Here is a 26,650-nt window from a genome sequence, read left to right on the forward strand (position 1 = left end):
AATAACCAAATTACACTGCAGGTCAAGATATTTAGTCTCCTGTTTGCTTCTCATGGGGAGTACTGTGAATTTTTATTCACCAGCACAAAATCCAAGTAAAAAAAAAATCCATAGTGTACTGTTTAAATTCAGGAGTACAGCTGAATATAGGGGATGAATAGGCTTAAAGAAAAATAGTAAGAAAAAGTCCTACTGACTCCAAAAGAAAGTTTGAGAATGAGAATATTTATTTTCTTATTTAAAAAAAACCACAATGAAGCCATCTTTGGACATATACACATGCTACTTGAATCTACAAAGCAGGGAATTTCCCCATTCACACATCTGCCATACTGCTCTACATTCTTCATAAACTGGACTCAGACTTTTTGTCTTTCTAGTAGTCTTAACTCTATATAATACTAATGATCCAAGTCTCACAGCACTATACCCAGAATTATATATAATATATGAACAATATTCTATTAGCCACAAAAAACCAACTGTACGAATACAAAAAGTAAACAACACTCCTCCTATTTTTCAGGGAAGTATTCCAATGCCCAGAACTAGATTATAGTCTGTCACAGTCCTGTAAACTCAGGATAAATCAAGTGCTGCTCTAGCATTACCTTGGCATAAAAGAAATCAAGCCTCACTGCAATACAGTGCTTGAGCTGCTGCCAAGTTAACAATTTCTATTGGCATTCCATTACATTGCATTTCTGGAAGCTGAGGCACAATTTCAGCATGAGCAGCGCTGCTCTGAGCAAGAGACCTGTTCTGTTCAGCTCAACACTCACCTGACAAACAGGTTTAATATATAGCACCGTGTGACACACAAAACCAGGCAAGGATGTAAATTTAGCTCCTCACTGATTGCTCGAGGATATTTAACTCAAACATTGTAACTATCACTGTAAATAATAACAATACTTACGTAAATCCTGCCTATGACTTGCAAACTTAAGAACAAAATGGTCAGATTTTCTTCTGAGTAGATGTATTTAAAAGAGTCCTGGTTTAAACTGGGTTCTGTTAATACTTCAGACATTTATATTTCCCTAGAGAAATGCCTGCATGACTTCAGAGCTTCAGTCTGTTCTATTTCCTCACACAACACAAGACCTTGCTGCTTCGGACAGATCACGTCTGGCTTCTGTATTCCCTCTCCCAAATCCTGACAGGGAGCAAGACCCCCAGGATGAGCACAGGGATAATCTCACTCTCTGTGACATGGGAGTATGGCTTTTTGCACAAACATGCTGCTTCAGACTTAGATCACAACCACGCACTTTGAGAAGCTTTCTGAGGCAGATTGATGGTGTGCCCTCATCCTTTGAAAAAAATCAAACTTGATTTCATCATCTGAAATCTGAGGTACCCCAAAACACTCCTCACTTCTGAGACACTTGGGTCTGCTTGTGCATCATTCAAGAAAACAAAAATAAAGAAAATAGAATCATAAACTGTCCATGATGCCACATTTAAAGGGGTCCCTAGCAATGTCAGTAAACTAAGTTAGCCAGTGAGAAAGGAGTTTAAAAAGTTAAATGGCAGGGTGGAATAGCTACCAAACTCCAGTACAGATCCAATACCATCTCCCTCTCTCTCTGTTATGAATACAAAGGAAGACAACTCTGCCCTAAAGGAAGCTCACATCAATCTTTCAGTAAATGTTAGCTGGAGCAGGACCAGGCTCATTTATTCTGCTTTCTCACCTTGTTTGTGGAAGTTTTTCCAATGTCTTAACTGTCAAAAACACTGGACACAAGGAAAGCCTTTTTTAAAACAGAGCCAGGCCAAGGTTCACAAACTCTCATGAGGTTCCTGAAGGTTTTATCTTACAGATTTCAGTCCCTGCTTTGTAAAGCAAGAAAGACAGATGTTCTAATTTTTGGTGACTAGGCTTTTCCACATGTATTTTGACACGTTTGAAAGAAATGCACTTAGTAGAAAGGGTTAGAGACATCCTAAGATGAAATGTCCCTGAAGAATAACTCCATATCCTCTAGGTAAAGATTTTATGTAGTAAGTAAAAAGAAAAACTGGTGATAAAGTGATCCAAATTGCTACTGATGGTCCCAAAACCATGTTATTGTAGTCTGATGAGCAAAAACATGCAAGATATTGAAAAGTTATATTAATAACGTACAAAAGTTCAGTCTAAGGACTATCACTTTAGTTGTTACATAAGATCCTATGAAGAAAAAAATCGAAGAAGGCAAATATTTGTTTCTTGGTAGATTTTGAGAACATAAAAAATGACTGCTTGATTTTACTTTGAAAATTAACATCTTTACTCTCTTTTGTGCAGTGTTAGAAACGAGTGGGAATAGTACCTCACAGGATTTGAGAGTTGTGACTATTAAGAACAAATCAACCATGATCAGCTTGCAGTCTCCATTTATAACAACATATACAGCTTATTGAATCCAGAGCAACAGAGGGGACCAATCCATACTCCTGTGAAATTCCCAGCTCTCAACAATCACTCAAATTCACATGTGAGAAAACCAAAATAAAAGGTTGCTGCCACATGCCTAACAGGGACTGTACACAGGTGTTTAAATTTCAAGTGGAAAACTGCCCAGCTTTCCAGAGCCCTTCTGTCATGATCAGTGAAATGTCAGTCTGGTGGCCAAAGCTCAGCCCCACCACACTGAGATCCACACAGCAGTGCCTGAGAAGGCAGAAAGTACAGGAGGTGGTCTCCCAAAGGTACATGTGAAAGGCCACATGCTTACAGGACAAAGAGATGACCAGTTTTCCTTCCAAAACATGGAAATACGCTATTCTGAAAAAAAAATAGCCTCATGGTCAGAACACTACACAGATATCAGAGTATATTTCTAAAAAACAAAAAAAAAAAACCCAAAAAACCCCCAAAAAACAACACCCCAAAAATAAACTAAGAAAAGGGCGAATGAAAAAAAAAAAACCACAAATAAACCATCAAATCAAACTCAAAAGTCAGACATGACCACCAGTGAAAAAAAAAAACAAACCAACATAATGAACCACAGCAAACATAAACAGAGATTCCACTTTTAGGCTATTCTCTAACCTAGTGGCTTGTACCTCTTCCAAGACACCGGCCTTGGAACCTCCCTCCAGGCCACTCTGGAGAAGAGTGAACCCAGATTTTCTGGGTCCTGTGGAGCCCTCTCTGGCACACTGATAGGTCTGTGATGCAGCTCCTGCTTCATCCTTTCCATTGCTCAGGGAGCTCAGGCACTCAGTCAAGGCTGCAGCTTCCCCTCCAGAAAAAGCCATTTCAAAAGTCTGTTACAACTTTGCCGCTTCCCCCCCTGTTTTCACGGAGCCCCAAGGAAATTGTTTAAGGTCAGCAGGAAAGCATTTGCAGGGCAGGCACAGCAGTGCAGCAGCAGTGTCAGATGCAGACCCCACCCTGCAGCTCTCTGCCCAACTATGAGTGCATCCATGTCCAAGGTCCAGGGCTTAATCCCTTCTCCTCTCCAGATGCTTTACAGCAACTGCTCTCAGACAGGCTGGAACACAGTGTGAAGTGCTAAATTTCAAGTACAAGTCTCTGCTCTTAAGACTCTGATTCCTCTTCCTTGTCTGTTTAGAAACATGCTGAAGTAACATACACCATAAATAAAACAAATGTCTTTGGAAAAGGCCTCAGCAAGATGCTCAGAAAGTCTTCTGCAGTTTGTGATTCAATCTGTTTCCTTCTCCAGTTTAACCTGACACGTTGGCTTGTTATTAATCTGTGTGATACTTCAGAAATTTTCAGTAAGTCCTAATGAAAAATTTTCCTCCCATTTAGACTAAATGTGAGTTTTCGGCCATGTTATCTGAATTTTTTCACTGATCAGAGAACAAGTTCTAAACTAAGTTCTCCATTGATAGAAAGGGGCTGATCTGAATATGGAAAATCAGAAATTGCAATCTAATTAGAACACTCTCATGAAATTTAAGTCTCAGAGGCGAGGGGACAGTTTTATCTTCTACATTTCTAATTAATTTTTACCCTGTTAAGTACACCCAAATTCCCATTTGCTTTCATTTCTACCTAATGATATAAAAGTCCCAGAAAATTATGCTTGTAAACAGGAATAATGACCAGTCTTGATGGTGATATAACAAGAAAGGAACAAAAGAAGGACCATGAAAAATTGTAGAAGTAAGCATTCAATACCCAAAGGGAACAATTCATGGGAAGTTAATGAGTAGCCAATATGGGACCGAGCAGGAAATCAACAGTGTCAGAAACCTATGGAAGAAAAGCAGCAAATGTAAACAAGGAGCACACAGAATGAAAGAGGATGTTGGCAACAGGTAGAGAAAAATTCAGGGCTTTAGAAAATGAGAAGCATTGAAATGAATTTCAATTGAATTGAAATCCATTGAAAGTCAGATGCAGGAAGGTGAGAAAAAAACAAGGCCAGAAGAATCACAAATAATTTCAAAAAATAAGCCACTGTTAAAAAAAATATGTGATACACAAATTTTGGCAGCCTGTCAAATTTTAATTACATTTTCTATTACTAATTATGTGTTCTAATTGATTGAATAAGACAGAATTTCAAGAGTTTTAATGTTACCCTTTTTTTTAATCTCTGCGATCTCCTCATCACGGTGGAAAACCAAATCTCTTCAACGACCAGAACAGGACATTTGATAAAAGATAATCTCTGTCCCTTAACACTACAAGAAACCCAAGTAAAGGTCTATGCTAAATGAAGAACAAGGCAGAAACTTCAACTACATCAGTGAAATAAGGTTTTATAGGTCTTTGTGAAAATAAACCTCTCTGAGAAAGCAACCTATGTTACTGATATACAACCAAGTTACTCACACACTCACCTGAAGCATCTCCATTTCACCCTAACTGTTCTCCAGACTGACTTCCCTTTAATCAAATCAAAGACATAAAGACACTATTGGGTCCAAAGCCAGTGTTATCACCTCCAGGTCACCTCCTATCCCTCCTCTGTGGGCAGCAGCACAGGAAGGGCAGGGAGCAGATTCAGGCATTTCCCCTGCAGATGAGTGCTGTAAGTAATGCCTGGCCCAAAGTGCTCCTGCTCCTTCAGGGACAGTAACACAGAACATGTTGTTATTTACAAACAAATGAAAAAAGGCCAACTGCACACCTTTCACTTATGATGCCTTTCAACTACATGTGTCTAATCTTAAAATTATATAACTTAAGGTGCATTGGCCATGGGAACATGAACTCATTTTTGTACTACTGCTTTTCCTAAAATTACTTTAACAGGCAGATTATTCATTTAAGATAGAGCATTAAGTCTTTTTGTTCAAATTCAATGGGAACACTTATGCAATGCATGTCAAAATTAAATTAATGTGCATTAAAATCTGGCCTTTGATGAGATTCAATGTATAGAGAGTAGTGCTTACTCTGGAGCCACCTGGGAAGACATCCTTTATCTCTTTTTTTAATTTTAGCATTTAAGACTAATTCTTTCAATAACTGTTAATGCTTAATTAAGAAAGATGAGAAGTAATCTCTCTTAGAGTATCCAAAACAAATATAAATGCCATTTCAGAACATCTGTTGTTATAGATTAGGTATAATTAATATTGTTGCAAATGGAAAAAAACTGGATTAAACTGATACTGTACATCATGGGAACCCTGATAAAGTAAAAAATCCTGTTCACAGCTCTTTGAGAACAGAGGATTTTCTGTATTCTGCAGAACTGCATAAAATGCAGAGCAAACAAAGATTAATCATTTCTGTGCTCATGGTCACTAAAAGGCAAGGAAAAATTTTACAGATTTTATAGAAGAAAACTCGGTATGAAATTGTAGGGAAAAAAATGTTCAGAGTACCTGAAATTTTGCTGGAAATGAAAGAAAAGTTCAAAGGAAAGGAAACTTCCATTTTTGCAGTGGAGAAAGCAGCAGTGAGAAAATTAATCTTGTGCATTAATCTTAGCATTCCTCCCAAGTGACTCAGGCCTGCAGAAGAAAACATTCCCACTATCGGGTTAGAAAACGTCATGTTTCCCACACAGAAGGGAGGAAAAAAGCCTGAGCAGGGCTGGTTTTACTACTTTTCTCCTGATTAATTTGCTTGGAGACCCTTCTGTTGTTCAGTTTCAAATTGTTGAGGAAAATAGTTGCCATTTACGAAAAAAAAAAATTGAATTAGTCCTCATATGTACAATAAGCTTGAGTCAGAGCATTTCTAAACAGTTATTTAACTATTTATAATTTATTCTAATAGTTCTTGGTAAAAGCATCTTAGAACCACATCAGCAGCAAAACAGAAGATAGGCTAATAAACTCTGTGGCAACGTTTACACGCTTAAGAGTTATAAATACAATACTTTATGTGGTGACAAGCAGAAAAGAGAGCCCAGTAAGCAATGAAGAGTGGGCTCCCCCTTGGTGAGCTGGAAGAGTGAGAGAGGTCAGACAGCCACCAGCAGCACCTGAACCTCCACCATTTCTAATGTCTGAGCCAAATGTCTCTTTAAAAGCGAAACCCCAGCTCTGTTGGGAGCACTGACCACACACAGTTCTCAGGTGCCTCTGTAAAAGCCAACGCTGTTACCAACAGGGAAAAAAATGTGTGTGCAAAAAGGACAGTCAGTTCTGATGCTTCACTCAAACCCTCCATGCCTGCAGAGCGGAATCCTCCTGCTGGGCACCACAGCACTAAGGGCAGCTACAACCGCTGCTTCCACAACCAGCGGGGCTCACTCAGCAGGCGGCTCCCGAAGCTGAGCCCAAGGGAGCAGCAGGTGTGCAGATGTGCTGCAGATGTGCAGATGTGCAGATGTGCTGCAGATGTGCTGCAGATGTGCAGATGTGCCCCAGCTGCAGATGTGCCCCAGCAGGCCTGCCCCAGCAGGTGTGCAGATGTGTCCCAGCTGCAGGTGTGCCCCAGCTGCCGATGTGCCCCAGCAGGTGTGCAGATGTGCCCCAGCTGCAGATGTGCAGATGTGTCCCAGCTGTAGGTGTGCAGATGTGCCCCAGCTGCAGATGTGCAGATGTGTCCCAGCAGGCGTGCCCCAGCAGGTGTGCAGATGTGCCCCAGCTGTAGGTGTGCAGATATGCCCTAGCTGCAGGTGTGCTCCAGCTGCAGATATGCAGATATGTCCCACCAGCAGATGTGCCCCAGCAGCAGGTGTGCCCCAGCAGGTATGCAGATGTGCCCCAGCTGCAGATGTGCCCCAGCTGCAGGGGCTCAGAGCAGCAGTGTCCCCCCTCAGCAGCAGGAGAGCCTCGTGCCACAGCAGCCCTGGGCCTGCTCACCCTCCCTGGGACAGGAGAGCCGCCCCTGTGCAGGTACAAGAGGGAGCAGCAGGACGGTCACACCCACACCTGCAGGACTCAAGGCAGACCCCGATGCATTTGGAGGCAGGATGGGCAGGACACAGCTGAGCACTGAAAACTGATTTAACTAATTTACTGTCTTCATAAAACATGTGGGACAGCAAGGTAGAAGACTCAAAAATGCCTCCTGTAGAGCCAGGTAAAAAACACCAAAGCTTAACCACTTGCAAAACAAGAAGGAATAAATTAAACTATACAGAACACTATATAGATTTTTGTTTATTAATCTTTAAATTATTGCCCAAACAGTTACTCAGCTGAGCTTCTGATTTGTTTTGTACTAGTGTCACATGAAAGTTGAATTTTGAATGATTTTTTCTCTATTGCTATTTATACATGTGGCAACCATTTACAATTCAAAAACAATATTTTACTATGTCCCTGAAAGAAAATTATCAGTTTGGACTGAACAGTTTTTCTGTACCAGCTTAGGTCTTTCACTAATTGCCTTTTCACAATACAACATTTGAAAAAGAACTGAGATTTCTCAAAATAATTGTATTAGCAAGGAAGGAAGGCAAAATATTAAGGGCAAATATTTCAAGTTTTTAAAGCCAAGTCTTCCTATTATCAAGCCCCCCTCTATTCCCAACTTCCTGCAATTTTATTTTATTCTACCAGACAGAAACGCTGTAGAAAGACATAAAACATGACTTAAATGTTTTTCCTCTCCTTATATATCTTGCATGTTAGGTCAGTTGCTCCACTTCACAGCTCAGCTGAAAATTTGTAATAAAAACACAGAGGTAAAATACATTTGAAGAATGCTGCCATAAAATATACAAATTCTTTTATCTTTCAAAGAAACTCAAGGAGTTTTTCCACTTGTCACACAATGGTAAGTGATGTAAGATAAAAGGATGGAATGAAAGTTATTAACAGATTTTTCTATCTTTCTTCTCTATCTCACAGTGTTTACAATATCCTTAGTTTTGTGTTGTTAGAGGGATTTTCTTTTTGGTTGCTGTTGAGTTTGGCACAGACAAAGTATCTGCCAGCCATTACCTATTAGAAACTTCTATTAGAAACTTCTATACAAAAAAAAAAAAAAAATAAAGCTTATTACTAGCTCGGTGTTCATTTTCATCTGTCAGCAGGTTACAAAGAAAAGATGAAAGTAAGCACAAAGAATTATTATATACCAACTACATTTGACTGATGAGTTTTCAAGGTGATTTTAAAAATTAACACTGTCACAAAATGTGTATATTGCAGACTTTGCATTACATATGTGAAAAAAAGACTGTGGCATTTATTTCAAGACAGAATACAATACAGAAAGGTCAGATTTTATGTTCTTATTAAAAAGTTTGAAAATTAACATCTTCTTTCCCCTTCTGTCACCAGGTTCTTAACAATTTCACCAAAATGGAGCACCAAGTAGACAACCAGATATACTCATTTTTTCATCCATTCAAAGCCATTTTTTCATCCCTTCACAGCCCAATAATTATTGTAATCGGCATTCATGTTAACATTCATATTTACTGATTTGTTATAAGCACCTTTCATACATACACAGACATGGATGTGAACTTGGGGAAGGATTATAAAAAAACTTCATAAAGGACTCTACTAATGTCATCAATGTCTGACAGCTTCACTCAAAGACTTCACCGGAAAGATACAACCCAGGAGTAGATTTTAAACCTAGTTAACCCTCACCCAGTAGGGCAGAAACTGCAGATTTTGTTTCATTTGGAGTACCTGGTGTTCTAATGCTTCAGAGTATCTCAATCACCACCCAGTAGGGCAGAAACTGCAGATTTTGTTTCATTTGGAGTACCTGGTGTTCTAATGCTTCAGAGTATCTCAATCACATAAGAAAGGCATCTCTTACAGGCAGAATCTATAAAAACAGGAATAAAGCCAGATGTTGATCCCTAATAAATGAAATAAGAACAACTATCAGACAGACATTCTCAGAATCAATAGAGATAGGGAAACTTAAACCATTGAGAAGTGAAATAACATCCAACAAAAAAGTGAGTAGAAGAAAAAGATGCCAAATTCTACTGGCATATTAGATTGGCCTCAGGGTGGGATATTCAACCTCAAAAAAGTCAAACATACCAAGTAAGGTCAACTATAATTTAAGATTTGTTATAGTACCCTTATTCTCTATTAAAAAAAAAAATCAGAGAATTCTTTGACCCAAATTTTACATAAATAATTAGAAAGCTTAGAATTCTAAGTGTTAAAGAAACAATCTTTATATAGGTCCAGATCTTAAAATGTGAATTTTTTATAAGAGCCCCTCAGGTATATTTCAAGCTGTCAGTTTGGTTAGGAGGATACTGAAAGCTTAAGAGTAGAAACACTCTGCTGAAGTCAGTAGGTCTACACACACTGAATTCAGTCACACAGGATTTTCTCTTTAATGCTGATGCTCCAGAACTGCTCAGGAAAATGCTTTCATGGTAGATAAAGATTAAAAATACAACCCACTTCGTTTAGCACTGAAGTCAGCCATTACTCACCTCTTTCATTCAATAAAGATTGACTTCTTGATCTACAAAACTTGCTGGTCGTCTATCAAAACATTACCTATTTGCTCCACTGCTTATTATTATTAGGGATCTTTCTCAGGCCTGCCCCTCATTGATATTGTCCCATTGCCTGTAATACTTGTCTTCTAATCCAACTCATCTCCCTGGATGAGCTCTGCATCCTCCTTTGCCCATTTCCTCCTCTTAAAGAGTTCTTGACTCTCTGCAGTGCATCTTCCTCTTCACTTGCTTTTACATCCGTGCTATATCCTAGAAATGCACCGACAGAAAAGGACAATCCCTTGGAAAACAGGACTGTTCCCCCTGCTTCTACTCTTCTTGCACTTATTAAAATATCAGTAGTTTGGTTTCTTCTTGGCCTGGAACACAGGCATTAGGCAGCTGCAGCAGCAGTGCCCCTGGGTGAGCGCTGTGCTAAGATCACAGTGCAGAACACTGTGCTCACACGGCAGCTCCACAGTGACTGGGAGCTGCCTTTGTCACCCTTCTGTGGCAAAGGAACAGGCCACTTCCTGCGCATCACTCAGTAAGAGCGATCCATTTTTATGGACAGAAACCTCTTAATACAAATATGCAACAAACTAACGTTTATCCTCATGGAACTTCCTGACATTTCCAAAGCATAAATCATTCAGAAGAGCCGTTTCAAGTCTTGCTGTCACATAAGGCACCTTCAGAGTATACATACTGTACCATTAAAGCTGCTTTACACAGTCAGAAAGTGTAAAGGAATGTTACTGTAATTAACAACTGACCATTTCACTTTGCATGTAAGGGAAAACACATTAAAAAAAAAAAAATCTGCTATCTGTGACAGTCCATCAAATCCCTCTAAAATGCTTTGTTTCTGTTATTTACTTTATAAGTGACCTGGAAGGCCAAACTGGGACATCACAGCACACCACAACAACTTTAACCTTGCCCAAATGCTGTGGGGGTTTTTAATTAAGGAGACTAAAAATTCAGTATTCTTATATAATAAATAACACAACAGAACCTCATTGTAGGTATTCTTCAGAGCAACTAAGAATGTTTAATCACTTTTTTCCTAGGATCCTCCTATAACTTGACATTACAAAAGTTGTACAGCATGTTAGCAAAAAATAACGCACTGATGGGAATATCCTGATAGAAGTGAAGTAATCTGCCACTGCCACACTTGAAGCAATTTTCTTCAAACAAAACAAAAACAAAAAAAAAACCAAACAAAAATAAAGAAACCACAACTACAAGACCTAAAAGATTATTTAACCAATTTAACCACAAAACTATAATTTATTTTCTAATACGTCTCTTCATATATACTAACTAGCTCCTGTCTCTTTTCTTTTAAGAAAGTACTAGACAACTTGACAAATATATGTCAATAAAACAAACTTTAAAAAGGTCTCCAGGTGTTCAACCCTGCAAAGGTCTGAGCACCTGAAAGGTGAGATGTTCCCCAGACGCTTAATGCTTAACAAGAACTTTCCGTATCTCTTGAGGCCAAACCTAAAAGAGCTTTTTATTTCTTGGTGCCAACCCAATTAACATAAATGTATCTTCCTCATGATGTGTTTTCTGGGAAATGTGAGCAGTGTCCTGTCTTTGAATAAAGCTTTATCTTTTTGAGCCACAGAGTTCTTGGTAACATTTTAGCCATATACATCTGCAGCTTACTTTGTGTGAATTAATGTGGCTTTCCCATCAAAGTTGGCTTTAACATCATAAATAACTGACAAGTGCTAAATAAAATCTTTGGAAAGCAAAGCTCAGGATGAGATGGAGATTCCCTGCAGCCACCCCACCTGGCACCAACACAGCAGAGGCCACCACAGCTGCTTGTCCCCACCGGCCCAAAGCTAACGGGGGCATTCCAAGAGCTGTGGCTCCTGGAAATATATTGAATGTCACATTCACAAGGAACATAACTGGGCAAACCAAGTGCACCACTGGGATGGAAGTTACTCTGAGAAGATGCAGGTTTTTAAGGACTAATGCTTTCTGATTCCCTGCTTATGAAAAATCCTGGGCTAGCATATAGCCAAGTTTTCACAGGTTTTCTCCCATTTTTCAAGTTACAGAGCAATATACACATGCTAAAAATCAGGCAGAAAAAAAAATATTTACAAGCACTTCTGGCATTTGCCCTAATACATCATTGTCTACCATTTTCTTTGACTTTCTACCTGTTCTTTCCACCCTAAACCCATGCATCAGTACTTCAGCCCTTTCACCTCCACTCCTACATGGTGCCATCCCATAGTGATATCCATGGGGAAACTCACTGTGCCCAGGCTCCCTACACACTTCCATTTCTCCAACTCAGGCAAGGAGAAAAGGTAAGATCAGGGGCTTGAAGAGAACCATCAAGAGCTGTTTTAGAAGATGACTGAGCAACACACATTTCCAGCATAGCTGTATGCATGCATGCCTGCTCTGTGCATGCATACCCGAGGTCCAGGGAGGTAACACAGGCAAGGAAGACAGAGTCTCCTCTTGCTGGCTGAGAAGGCTGTCTGGAGGAGGAATTAGAGGGCAAGGACAGGACTCTTCCTCAGCACTGGGCCTCTGCCAAGACCAGGCAATGGGATGAAAGGACTTGACCTCTGAAGCTGGCCTGAGGATTAAATAAGCTGCTTCACATGGTGTACAAATGTAACTGTTTTGATTGTGGTTTGCCATCCTACTAGACTGTAATACAAGGTTTTCTCTCAGCATAAACAAATTACATCAAGAGTCTTGTGGGACACCATGCACACATTTCCCCCATGAGTACCTCCTCTGTGTGACATTGCACCAACCCTGCCAGGCACAGGCCACCACAGGCAGATCCCTGCTGGACACCATCATGGTACTCAGTCAAGACAATATCAAAAGGGACAGCCCATGCAAAACCTAATATGACAAGGATCCTTCAATAACTTTTGTAAATGACCAAATCTCCTCATTCTCTACCCTGATGATCACCAGTGACAGCTTCTCAAAGCCTAATGTGAAGATGACAAAGGGCTGGGTTCCACCACCTTTACCAAAGAAAATACAGAGGCATGGAGAGAGTAGTTTTGAAGCTAAGAATATTTTAAGTAACTGAGTTAAAAGCAGATGCAAAAATTTTTACCAGCAGAGGTAAACCCTAAAGCAGAATCTGATAAAAATCTGAAAGAAGTAGCTTCTACCAACTGAATGATTGAACTGATGTATGTTAGAACATTCTTTCTTTCATGTAGTGATACACTGAGCCTGGTCCTGTAATAAATACATCCAGCACAAGAATAATCACATCTACTGCCAGGGATAAGAGGATTCTGTGTACATGGCAATCAGCCCTGGTCACCCTGAGTGAAACACTCAGGGAACTGCAGGGGAAAAAATGAGAATATAAAGTCTATTGTAAAGATAGAGAGCAGTGTCATTTCTATTATTCACTTCATTACACTGATGAAGAGTTTCTCTGATCAACTGGGGAACACAGCCACAAACTTCAGACAGCAGCTTTCCAAAAGGAACAGATTTAGCAGCTTTCTCATTTTAAATTCCATGAGAACACTGATACTGCAACAAATCAACCTCTGTGTGTTTCCAAAAATCCAGGGGGATATTTGTGTTTAACAATATAACAACACATTAATGCCTCCCAAACATTAACAATGTGACACTCATAGTCAAACAGAAACTCACTCATTCACAGCTAGAATGGATGATTAAGTCCTAGCTGCTAAGAACTAAAGAACAGACCAGTTTAATGTGTAGAAGGGATGATGTGTGCAGTGTTCTCTCTCATCAACTGAAGACAGCTTCTTGAAAGGCCTTCTGCAGGTTCAATGAACACTAAGCAACAGAGGTGAGCTGAAGTGAGTACTTGAGCTACTAAGGCTGCTGCCTCAGCATGAAGAGAATCTCTGCACTGAGGGGTCTTGCATGCAGCCAGAGCTGGCAAGAGCTGCCATGAGCTCCATGGAGGTGCCAGAGGGCTGCAAAAGAAAAGGACGTATCCAAAAACCTTGTATTTTAACACTAAGGAGAAATTGGAAGCTTGCTTATCAGAAATATCTGCTTTTCACATACAGGACAGCAACGGGGAAAACCATTCAATGAGAGCAGAAACCTTTAAAAGGGAGCAGGAAGGAAACTATTCTACTCCAACACATCCTTACCTCACTTCACACATCCATGTGCCTACTATCTAGGATTTGCACACAGGTTCTTATTTCAGTCCAGATCTTGTAGGGATTCCTCTGTGAGTACTGACGAGTATGAGCAGTTGAGTCCAAAACTTTGTGCACGTCACGTAAGATGAATACTGCTCAGCTTGAGTAGAAATAGCCACTGTTAGAAAAGGAGCCTCCTAAATCATTAATCATTTCTACATCAGCATACATATTCCAGGCACATTCCTTGCTCTGGTGCACCTCTGAGAGTACACATTTACAGTCCAGAGGAAGGCTACAAAGAGATGACAAATTACCTCACACTTTAAACCAGAAATATTTGGCTAACTAACTGGTACTGAGGAGCATCCAAAACAACAAAATGTTGTTATTTCTTTTCTGCTACAAAGCTCAGCACTCTGCTCCTTCTTTCCCCTTTCCTTTCAATGAGTGAAGATGGTTGGTCCAGCTGTTTTTATCTCAGTGACTTGCAACACCTGTGCTCTTCTTCACTAAAACTACACGTGGCTCATCACAACAATTTGTTCCTGAAAGACACTACCAGTCTTCCATTGGACCTTTGCATCTGGTAAAAATATTAAATGTCTTTGTAAAATCACTGTGGTGTAAAGTTACAATGTTAGAGGTCTTTAATTTCCTTGCTTTTGTTTCAAAATATTATTCACGTTTGATGAAGATTTCGTAAGATATCTTAAGTCCACATGTTGGATTTCTTGGCCCTGAACCATGCATAAAGCTTTCCAGCTTCCCTAATTTCATACACATGAAAACACGAGGAGGGGTGAGCTGCAATCCAGCATAACTACAATAGGAAGCTATGAGTAGTGACAGGTACTATGTCTGCTGAGTATTACAAAGCTTTGCTGGTTTACACACTTCTTCCTTACTGTCAGTGAAAGATTCACACTACAAAGAAAGAAGGCTTGCATCTACAAACCACTCAGGGAAAGTGGGTATGTAAAAACCAGAGAACTTCACTGGCTTTAGAGGACAAGACCATTTCTCTCTGTGTTAAAACCTTTCAGATACTAGCTCACATTTTTCTGTATGGTAAGACATGAAGCTACCTGCCACAGAGGAAGCTCAGTGTGGAACCAAGCTTGTGTATACTTGTCCCCACTGTGTGAACAAGCAGAGCACTTGGTATTGACTGATTCCAGCCTGGGACCCTGCTCCCTTGCAGGTCACTGCAGCCATGTCCAGCTGCCATCACAAGGCTCCCAAGCCAGCTGCAGATGACAAATGCTGCCTGAGTTGCTGGGAATGCAGACTGCCTCTGCTGCCTGCAGGACTGGGCAGACATGCTGCACAAAGGCACACAAAGCTCATGACAAGGTCACCTCTCAGGCCCACATCACAGCTGACCTGCCTGGCCTCTAGGGAAACTTGGGTGCAAAGCAAGAACTGCTCAGCATATGAGCCAAATATAGCTGGAAAATAACTTTATGGAAGAGGCCCTGGTTCTGAACTTGAGCCAGAAATGTGCCCTCACAGCAAAGAAGGCCATCAGCTCCCTATGTTGCATAAGCCGCATTAGACAAAGTGTCACCAGCAGGTCAAGGGAGAGGATCCTTGCCCTGCTCAGCATGGCTGAGACACTCACACTCGGGATGTGGGATCCAGTTCTGGGGTCCCCAACACAAGAGAGACAAGGACTGACTTACTGGAGCAAGTTCTCCAGCAAAGGACCACAAAGATGATTAAGGAATGGGAATGGGAGCATCTCTCATACAAGGGGAGGCTGAGAGAGCTGAAAGGGAAGAGACGCCTAAGAAAGGTCAGAAATACCTGAAGGAGGAAGCAAGTACAGACTCTTCTCTTTGGTGGCAAGACACAGGACAAGAGACAGTGGCCACAGGCTGAAATTCCACTCTAAACATAGGAAGAAACTTCTACAGTGAGGGTGGTCAAACCCTGGCATGGATGCCCACACAGACTGTGTAGTCTCCACCTCTGAAGATGCCCAAAATAAAACTGAAGAGAGGCCTGAGCAAGCTGCAGCAGCTGACCCTGACCTGAACAAAGAATTGGACTAGATGATCTCCAGAGGAACTCTTCCAATCTTAACTATTCTCTAATTCTGTAAAAAATAAAGAGTAAAGATAAGTCATATTAGCTTGTAAAACTAGTAAGAATGCATATAAAGAAATATGGGGATTTTAAGCTGACAGTGTCAGTCACTAAAGCTTTATCAGGAGACTCAAGAGAGTCATTACTTTCACTCTTCCTCCTCCACAAAGGAAAAACTGTTTTAACTCCATAAAATTTCTTCTGTCAGATAAACAGAAACTTTCATCAACAGTAGCTAACCAATCAGCTGAGAGAATAAGTGGCAAAGTAATACTTTAAACAACCCAGATTAGTACATTATGCTATTTTCCCCAAGCCTTCACTGCCAGTCTTGAATTTTTAAAGTTATTAACATGCTAATTAGTACACTGAAATAAAAAGTACCTATTGTGTTAAGTAATTACACCCCAGAGAATATTGAAAAGTTTGTGAAAACAAATTTCTTCATAATTCAAAATGATAGCACACATTTTTTCATTATGCAGCACATGAAAGCATGCTGGCTGCACGCTCATATTTCATCTACTTGTGGCTAGTGAAAATCATTGCCAAAAGCAGGAGTTCTCCTTGAGAGAACAAACAAAAAAAATTAAGTAAAAAAGAACATAATAAAAACATTTGTCTGAGTAACTCATTACTGAGTTACATGAAATTAATAACCTAATAAATTTTTTCATTTCAAAGAAATCCATCTCACTTAGATTTTATTTTACTATTTCATGCCAATGATGAGACTGACTCAAATAATTTACATTCAAATGTGAATGTGAAGTTGCCCAAGACTGTGCGTCTAGGGAAGAAATCCAAGGAAACAGTCTGGTCTCTTGCTGCAAACCAAAGAAAGCAATTCTCAAAATAAAAACTGACATTTTGTGAAGTCATAAAGCAATAAAGTCAGACCATTTCTTCCTTTGAGGAGTTTTTGTCTCACTGCCTTGAAAGGGTGATATCTTCCATTAGGACTCAAGGCTGTTGATGGGCAGCTCCAGTCAAACCCACAAATCCTGGCATCCCCCTGACGCTGACACTCAGCACTGCCCTGACCAAATCTCTTGCCTTCCTGCCAGGATGCTTTTTCACAAAAGCTCTGTCCCAATGTCTCAGCATCTCCTGAGCCCATTTTCCCACAGAAAGGGACTCAGATGTGCAGAATTAGCTAATTGCATACTCCATGACAAATGGGACATGTGACTTGCACTGATGTCACAACAGCATCAGCTGTGGAAGTTGACTCAATGTTAAGGAGAAGATAACATGAGAAGACAGCACAAGTCTTTATGCCTGGTGTTCCTTACTAACAGAGGTAAATGAACTTCTCAGGTCTGCAAGCATTTACCCACAGCTGGATTCAGCTGCATCCTGTACGGCCAAGGCATGCTAGTATTTATTGTCAATAAAAATACTGAGTACTGTAAAGTAGGAAAGGTTGTTCTGCCCTCCGTGTCATGATGATTACAAATGAAGACAATGCCCAGTTAAAGAGACACTATTCAAAGTCTGCTAAAAAAGCCATTTCCAGAAGTAAAATAGAGAGACACTTGGGAATGCTTAAGCTGTGCTGGAGTGTCTGACATACCAGCAATATCTGGGGGGGAAGAAAGAGTGAGAGAAGAAACAGCTCCCATTCACGTTAAAGGGATTAGGATCAGAGTCTTGCAGACAGAGGTACTCCACAAGCCACACAGAAATCAAGTATGTTTTAGAAGTTCTACATATAATAGAAGCAATGCCAGGAATTTTTTCAGAATAGACTTTACTGCACTACATATATTTCCAGCCAGATCATACTCACAGCCTGTTGCCCATACTAGAGAGCAGCTTGGCTAAGGCAAGGCCATTCCAGAGAGGCTTCACAGATCAGAAGATGCATTAAGGGATTTGATTTACAGGAATTATTTTAATGTTTTATCTAAGTGATACTGCATTAAACCTATTCTAATACCCAAATTAATACAGTTTAGAATAGGAAAAGAAAAGACTGCTCTGTCAGCTTGCAAAGCCAAGCACCTCCTGACCATCCACTCAATATATATTTCATAATAAAACCACACATTGGAGAGGGCATTAAATGTTAAATGTCGTAATGTAAGAGTAGTGAAGCACAGTGCCTGGTGGGAGCAAAGTTATGTGAAGTGCCCATTTCAACCACAACAGCTCCATGTGGGAGAAAGAAATGTAAGGCATATAGGAAAGAATGAAGTTGTCCCAAAGCAGCAATCCTATTTCTCACTTTGTTCAAAGGCTCACAGGGTTTACCTTCTACATAATAACTGTAACCTAAGGAAACACACTGAAAAAATTACAAGCAAATGAGTATTCCACCACTTTGATCCTATTAGCAAACCATGTATGCTGAAATCCAAAAAGCCTCCTTCACTGCAGTCTTTAGTAATTCATGGAAGCTAACTAGTGAGTGCTTGTAAAACACTCCTCAGATGCTTCTTTGATGCTCTAGCTCAGCTAGGTTTGCACAACAGACACAAACCACACACTCCCCAGCCACTTGAAACAATTTGAAGGCAAAGAAGCCCAGATGCACACTAAACCTCCAGCTAACTTTCACAGAGCTTCGCATTTCTGCTGCTGTTTCTGGTTTCCATTTTATTCCAGTACCCCTCCCATTATTTAATGATTTACATAGCACCTATATCCATAGCTATCAGCCATCCTTCCCATACAGCCTTAAAAGGACTTGTTTAGATTTGCAGGGGGAGGGAGAGGGGAGGAAAGGGGGTTTCTTCAGACCGCGCTATGTCAAGGTTGTTGGAAGCCAGCAAATCCTGGCCTCCTGACCCATTTTTAAATAGCAAATTATCAAAACAGTCCTCACGCTGTTTCTCACTAAAATCACTTTTATGATTCTGCTCATAGTGAGAGATAGAAATCTGCATTTTGGTGACAAACAGAATGTGAAGCATTCTATAATTTTCACTTTAAAAGGATGCAAGAATCGCTGGCTCCTTACAAACTTGACATACTCAGCACACACACAAAAATTTAAACAAGTCCTTTTAAGGCTGCATAGCTTCTGTCTTAAAAAAAAAAAAAAAACCCTCACATATTTGCTGGACTGGGTTGCTAGCGCTTCCCAGGGCTCTTCTCCATCCCTTTATGAGAATCAAACTGTGCCCTGTCCCCAGCCAATCCCACCACCTCATTCCTCACCAGTGGGGAAGGGATGGCCAAGGAACATTTCTGCCACCTGGCAGAAACCTTAGAATAAATTATAAAATATAAGAATAATTTAAAATTACACTACAAATGGCAAAAACAAAATGGATTCAATAACTGAAAATACATATTTTTTCTTCCTGGCACAGTGAAACTAAGGCTCAATCTTAATTTTCCTGATGCTCTTGATTACCAATCTTTGCTGGCTTCAGTTTTCCATTTCCTGCCTTTGTGATATTAATGTACTTTAAAGCCCAGAAGACCAATTGGTACATAGGATCTGTCCCCATCATAAATACATTCCATAATACAAAAATTCTAGAGATGAAAATATCTTCTAACTTTTTCAGTTTTCATATCTTCTAGCACGTTTTGTCTCCATGACTACTCAAAGCTCTACTTTTCATTTATTCTGTGTGGAATGAGCCTTTGAACAGATACATACAACACTAATAGTCCTTACACACAAAAACCACCACAAATTCCTCAATGCAAAAATTTTTAATATAAAATATTTGTTCTGTGAAAATCAATATTTCTTGTGGGCCCTATGAGTCCTGGGCAAAAATATTTCAGTCAACATTTTTTATGAGAAGATGTGACAAGAGAAAGGTGAACAGCAACAGACCGAGAGGCTGTTGAAGAAACACCCTACTTCTATGGAATAAGCTCCTAATTGCCAACCTGAGTTTATTTATGCCCACTTTAAGATTCATAGCTGCGCTTTCATGGAAAGAATTCTTTCTTTTCTGTTTATTCCCTTCATGTATCATTGACAATAATCGCAGCCTTCTCATCTTCCCTTTCACTACGCTAAGCAACATTATTCTCCTTCAGTCCTCAGGATGAGGATACCTCTATTTCCTTAATTGTTTTCACACAATTTCTCCAAACAATAATTCATCTTCCTTGAACACAGGGCATTGGAAATGTACTTATATTCCCAGTGAAACTGTATCAGTGCTCTTTGCAATGCTATAAACACTTTTCTTTCTTTCCCAGAAATCTAACAGCAAATCCAAGGCATGTGGTTAGAAAAGCAAAAACAAAAAAAGAATACCCTACTTTTCAAAAATGCAACAACTATCAAGGACAACCATCAGATTATTCTGCGCTATCTGGCTATGGTAAAATTATGCTTCATTTTCCTTGCCCATTGATCATTATTCTTTCTTTTTTATTACTTCCTTGTTCTAAACTCTTTTTCATAACAAATGTCAGAATAATCAATCTGTTGGTACTCAAGTCAGATTTTTTCTTCTTTTTAACAGGTAAAAATATATTTGTTATTCTCCAGTCATATGTGAGCAGCTCTGGAAGGACTGACCTACCAAAAATGCTTGAGATCAGATTTTAAGGTTTATGTGTCAATCCCTCCAATATTTTGAGCTGATGTCTAATGACATAGGCAACACAAACCTTGTAGAGAAAGTGACATATTCTACAACAATGAATACAGCTAGGGAGAGGACCTTGTGCCATTATTACTGTCATCTAGGGATGGCCATCATATGGTTCCCAGGATCCAGGAAGATCAGACACTTGGGTTTTATTCTTAAAACAGAGATTCTATTTTTCAGGCCATCATTTACACAAACAATCACAGCACCTTCAACATTACCACTCATTGACAGTGGCATAGAAAATATCTCCTTTTGAGACAATTTCTGTATTCTTTTTGAGGTATACTACTTATTCAATGCATCATGGCTTCATCTCAGTTCCTGATTCTGTCTGAAGGACCTCTTTTATTTGCATCAGCCTCCTCTGCATAGGACTCAGCTTGACCTTTTACAATTTGCACAGAAGCCTTTAGCCTTCTTTGTTTGCAGGATCTCTGCTTACCCTTTATTCTGAGGCAGTTAATTGTCCATTTGCACTTCCAATAGAATGCTTTATGAATGATTCTGAAAGTTTGGGGACTTTGCTTTCTGGAGAAAAATAAATTAACTGTCCCCTGACCTCTTCTGTTTGGTTAATTAATTCCCTCAACTTTATCCCCTGCATTTTGTTCAAATTCCATTTGAAATTGGTTAAGTTGTCAGCATTTGTTCCAGAACTGTTTTCATAGTCAGCTCTTCCATAAGGTCATTCCTACACCCCAAAGCCAAGCCAGAAATGGAGTGATCTTTTCATTCAGTAACTATTAGGAGAAATATGTTGACTACTACATCCAGAAATATCCTTGCTATCATTATTAATAGCATCTTCTCCAAGGACTAAAAGTTTCCCATAGATATGGATCTCCCAGTAGTATTTCCTTCTCTAGCAATGCTGACTTCTACACAAAAGCTGAACTTGGCATCTAGAGCAGACCCCTAACACGCCCTCAGTGCACCTCACACCTGCCCAGGTAAGGTGGAGCAGGACAAGGAGCAGGGACCTGTGCACTTGTCCATCCCTCAACCAGCAGCTGGGATGAACTCCTCATCACCCCCAGGCCATTCTGCCACTGTGTGAACAAGCACAACTAACACTGTTGCCTATTTCATAAAATATTCACCCAGAATCCATTTTTAAAGTAATCCGAATGACAGAAAAATTTTAAATTTTAGAAACTTTGCCATGGTTTTAAAAAATTCTTAACTTTGTGGATCCCTTCTATCAAAAATTGTGAGAAAATTAGCCAGTCTGACCTAACAAAAGATTTTTATCATTATTAGACATATGTTTACAGACAGACAAGTTTGAAGAGAATTTATTCTTAATTTGGCATTTCAGAAGCACCTCTCACCTTAGCAATGTAACAAAGGCAGCTCTAAGTACTTGAGTGCAGTTGTATTTATTAACACTTTGCATGAGTCACCACTTCCAAATGCCTTATGCTGTCCTTAAAATCATACTGGCATATATTTCCTTTTAACATTTTGCTAAGTGCTACTAAAACTTTACAGCCCTGGGGGAAAATTATGTAGGAGAGAGCTGGCACACTTACACTTGAAACAATGAGGACACATAGATCTGTTCATCCTTTACCCATTCAGATTCACAACAAGCAAAAACACACCTTTACTTAATGTAATGTCATCCGTAAAATTTTGCAAGTATGAATGACATTTCCCCCAGAAAATGCAATGTATCTCTGGTAGGCCTGCACAAAGGGCCACTGGTTAGCACAAGATAATGATCCTAAATCCTAAGAGTAGCCATGTAAGAGAGGAAAAAAGTCAATATGAATTTTAAAAAATATGTATTTAATTTCAGAAATAAATAGGTGCACAATAGATTCTCTTTAAAGTATGGTCTGACTTCTTAGTCTTATGTTTCCTGTTTTGAAAAGTTTGGCAAAACAGAAAGAATAGCACCACTGAAGTGAGTTAGTTATGAAGAGGACTGAAAATGTTGACATTATTTAAGGTGGTGAGGTCATCTCTGTTAAACACCTATATAAGCTCCAGGCAGATATGTGCTTTTCCCATTTACATCCCAATATATCCATAATCACTGACAGTGAAATGTAAAAGATGGAGTTTTCCTCCAAATTAAGCTATCCATACGAAAAGGAGTTACTATCACAAGAGCAGTGGTGCAAAGAAAAGGAACCTGTCCATATGAGCAGAGGGTTTGCCCACAGTAATGAACATTTGCTTCACCCCTGTGGTTTAACGTGGCAGGGACACACCCAGGAGCCTCCTCCCCAGCTGCTGCTCCAAGTGCCAGGAGCTCTTACACGCCCTGGGCCAAGGCACAGAGGCTGAGAGAGGCCAGGGGGCTGCAGCAGCTGCAAGGGATCCGTGCTGGGGCTGTGGGCTGGCTGCCAGACCCAACAGCAGCAGGGTCACCCTGTCCGTGCCTTCCTCTCTCCCATCAGTACTTGGCAACTTCTCCTCCTTTTTGTCCCCCCTTATCTTCAGTTTGCTGTCTCCCAACTCCACCTCTCCCTTTTCTGTGCCCAAAACCAACCATTAACAGAGACATTTCAAGAGAAACTCCAGCAGAATGAGGAAGATGAGGTAGGTCCTTGGCTTCCCTCTCCTGTTCCACCTGCAGAGGCAGCAGATCTCAGTCTCTGAGAGGATGATTTGTCCTAACTAAGGAAGAGCAGAACAAAGTAGATTAAAGCAACTATTTAAAAGATGGGAAATAAAAAGAAAAAAGTAAAGCCATCAGCTGAAAAGGTTGCCAAGAGCAGTACTCATCTAAATGAAGAGCACTGCAGCATTGATGTCAGCTGCTAACCTTGGGCTCCATTTATAGTTGGGGTGAGGAAGGGATCATGACAGAGGACATTTTGCCTTTGACTTCAGGCCATGAAACCAGCTCCTGTCACTCTGCTCTCACATTTTTCCCTACTGTGTGTGAAGTCCATCCCTGAAGAAGGCAACAAATGCAGAGGACACTTTCTAGGCAGAGACAGAGAATAAGGGTGTCCCTCCCTCACAGCAGAGCCAGCATCCTTTCTGCAGGCAAACCAAATAAAGGAAGGAAAGCTTGGATAACTAACAGGCCAACAAAAGTGCAGTTTCAGCTAAAAGCTCACATATTCATGGTGCCCCAAGAATAAATTTAAGTCAATATGAAAAGTTGGTCACAGGGGTCTGGAAGAGCCCTTTAGCTGAAGCAGTGAATGAAAACACCATCCAATTTCTGAGACACAGACCCTGGTGTGTTTATCTAAAAGGTTACACACATATCTGTGTGCAACAGCAAGGGGCAGGGATCCACAGCTCAGGAGGGCCCCCATGTCTTACAGTCTGAGATATTGGCCAGGTGAATTCTGCTAACTTTTCAAGTATTTTCCTTCCCAAGAAATCACTTTCCAGTTTTAAGCAATTATGAAGAGTTAAGGCTCAAAGACTGATTTTCTCATAAAAAGTAAAAATAAAGCAGAACAAATATGCTTCTTTGAAACTTTCAGGAAAAGGATCAGTCCCCTAATTTGCCAGAGGTGTAAGTAATAATTGCACTAGCATGTTTCCAGAGTGATTTTTATCTCTTTGCTATTGCCATTCTCTTTGAAGAAGAAGCAGATTCTCGGGAGAGCAATAATTAATAGTCAGCCCAGAGATAATTTCCTCCAATCCCTCTGCAGTGCTAAATTGCATGAATCTGCAGGAAACAGAGTAAAGTGGACAATATAAAAACAATCTAAACCTACTACAAATGGGAGGAAGATGTGTACCAAAGCAATGGGGGGCATGCACATGTTTAAGAGAGCTCCACAAAAGCTGCTATTTCTTTGTCTTTTTGCTTTCCTTGATGCACAAACCTATAGAGATTTACTAAGACTAGAAGTACATGTTTCAGAGGTCATTTGGGAAGCAATTCAAATTCATTTAAGATTGCATACATGTAAACCTATGTAAAGTGCAGGTGAGCAGGGAGACTACCAAACACTCCTGACACAAATAAAAGAAATCCATGACTAAGAGACAGGATTGTCACACACCTTTCCCCCCAGAATAAGGCTAAATGGCAGACACAGTTTTGATGCCACAGTAGAGAAATCACACAGGAGCATCAAAAGAAGGCACCAGAAAGCAGGCTGTCAAAACTAATAAAGGACCTCAGAAACTTCTGGATGAATTATTTTTATGCCTCAAATCCAGCCTAAATTATTTTTATGCCTCAAATCCTGCAGAAAAGGCACCTTCTTGCAAGCACAGCTACAAGTAAAAGTGCAGCAGTGTAATCACTGCAAGTTCACCTCTGCTTTACTAACACACATACCTGGGCCCTTATCTTTTTCTCCAAGTTGGTATAGTGTTCATTTCTGTAACTAATGCAATTACTTCTCCTGCAGTCAAAACTGCAACTTTTTTCTTCTTTCTTTTTATTTTATGGAAGTTAACACTGGAAAGAGACAATTAAGGAAAAGGAATTCTGAGAAATAATTATACCAAACTCACAGGTGAGGTTTCAGTAACACTAACACTGAAAATGCCACAACAGTCCATACTCACAACTGGGGATTAGAACAGCAAATCTAAGCTTGCATCATGGCATGCTGCTCTCTGTTTTACAAGATACAAGAAATTACTGTACTCATAAAGGAAACGTTTTTAAATGGATAGCTGAACTTAGTTTTGGCAAGGTAACTTAAGCATCTTCCAGCAAGCGTTGCAACCTCAGGAGGCCAAGAGCAAGCCTTGCTCTCTCCTCCCATGTGGTGGCCATTGATACCAATGATTTCTGTTAAAAACCAACTGTGATGTGGGGATTGGGTAATCTTATGGATAATCTGAAGTGAATACTTCCAACAGAAAATACAAGAACAGTATAAAAGACACACACAACTAATACATTGCAATACACATTCATATAGAAAGACAAGCTTATGATTACAAAGATCTATCCTTCCCCAAAGAAACATCTTTTGAGCATTGCTCCTTGCTAACGTGATGGTTTGGCCTTTATTTACATGGGTATATCAGCAGGGCTGCTTATGTGAATGTGTAATTCAGCCTCGAGTGCTGCTCTTGAGTGAAGCTGATGCCTCAGTGAGCAAACAAATCTGCAGCTTAAGTCTGGGGGAGCCATCAACCCACAAGACTAATGAAAACCAAGACATTGGTAAGTAGTTGACAAGACTCAGGATTCATGGAACACCAGAGGACAGGAGTATTTTTTCAACCCTTTCTTGAGTGTCAACACAGTTTCTATACAAGGAGCTCTTTTAAAAAGTTACTCAGACAGAGATGGCACCAAACACAGGTGTATGCTGGCCAAAGGGACAGTGATCCAGCCAGCAGGAGCAGTGCTCAGGAAGGAATCCAGCTGCACCATCAGCAGCACTGTATCTACAATGCCCACCCAAACACCACATTACTTCTCTTGTTTGAAAAAAATGTCAACACTCCTGTAGCTCTGAGGAGGGCAGGATAGTCCTGATCTCAGTCTTCACTATATTTGCTTATTTATAACCATCACTGAGGCTCAAAGTGCCACTGGTAGAGGCTGGGACCACCTGAACTGCATGTGGCTTAACATGGACAAAAAGGACTCCCAAATGCAATGAATTTGCATGATAAGGCATAATTATAATGGTGACATGGAATCCAGGAGCCATTCATTTACCCACTTCTGCTTCAAGCAGGGAAGCCTTGAGGAGATTCAAAGAAACTCACGTAAAAGCAACCTCATTTGCCTGATGAATGGAATCAAAATGTCTGTTTCTTTGTCTGCTTTGGAGCCGGATTGAGAAACTGCATTTAGAGTTAAATCTATGTCTAAATACCTAAACACGCACTGTTATGAGTCAGAGTATTTATTGTTGCCTTTCTCCAATCACCCTGCTAAAACTGCATTCAAGCTTGCTTTAAAAGGGATCCACAAAGATAGCTAGAGGCCAGTTTAGGCAAAATAACAAGACATTAATTCCTCATGGTAACTCATCCCAGAAGAAACGTGACCTCCCCTTTTCCCCCTTGATTTTGCCTTCTTAATAGATAAATAGAAATTCTACTGAGTTCACAGAAAACTGAGTAG

General features: G+C 40.1%; 1 protein-coding gene across 2 annotated transcripts in view; it reads right to left on the reverse strand.

Annotated features, from left to right (window-relative positions):
- ARHGAP6 (Rho GTPase activating protein 6) overlaps window positions 1-26,650 on the reverse strand; it is a 313,488-nt gene that overhangs the window by 120,786 nt on the left and 166,052 nt on the right. The window lies entirely within an intron of this gene.

This window comes from Melospiza georgiana, chromosome 2 (assembly GCF_028018845.1).
Source record: "Melospiza georgiana isolate bMelGeo1 chromosome 2, bMelGeo1.pri, whole genome shotgun sequence".
Lineage (NCBI taxonomy): Eukaryota > Metazoa > Chordata > Aves > Passeriformes > Passerellidae > Melospiza > Melospiza georgiana.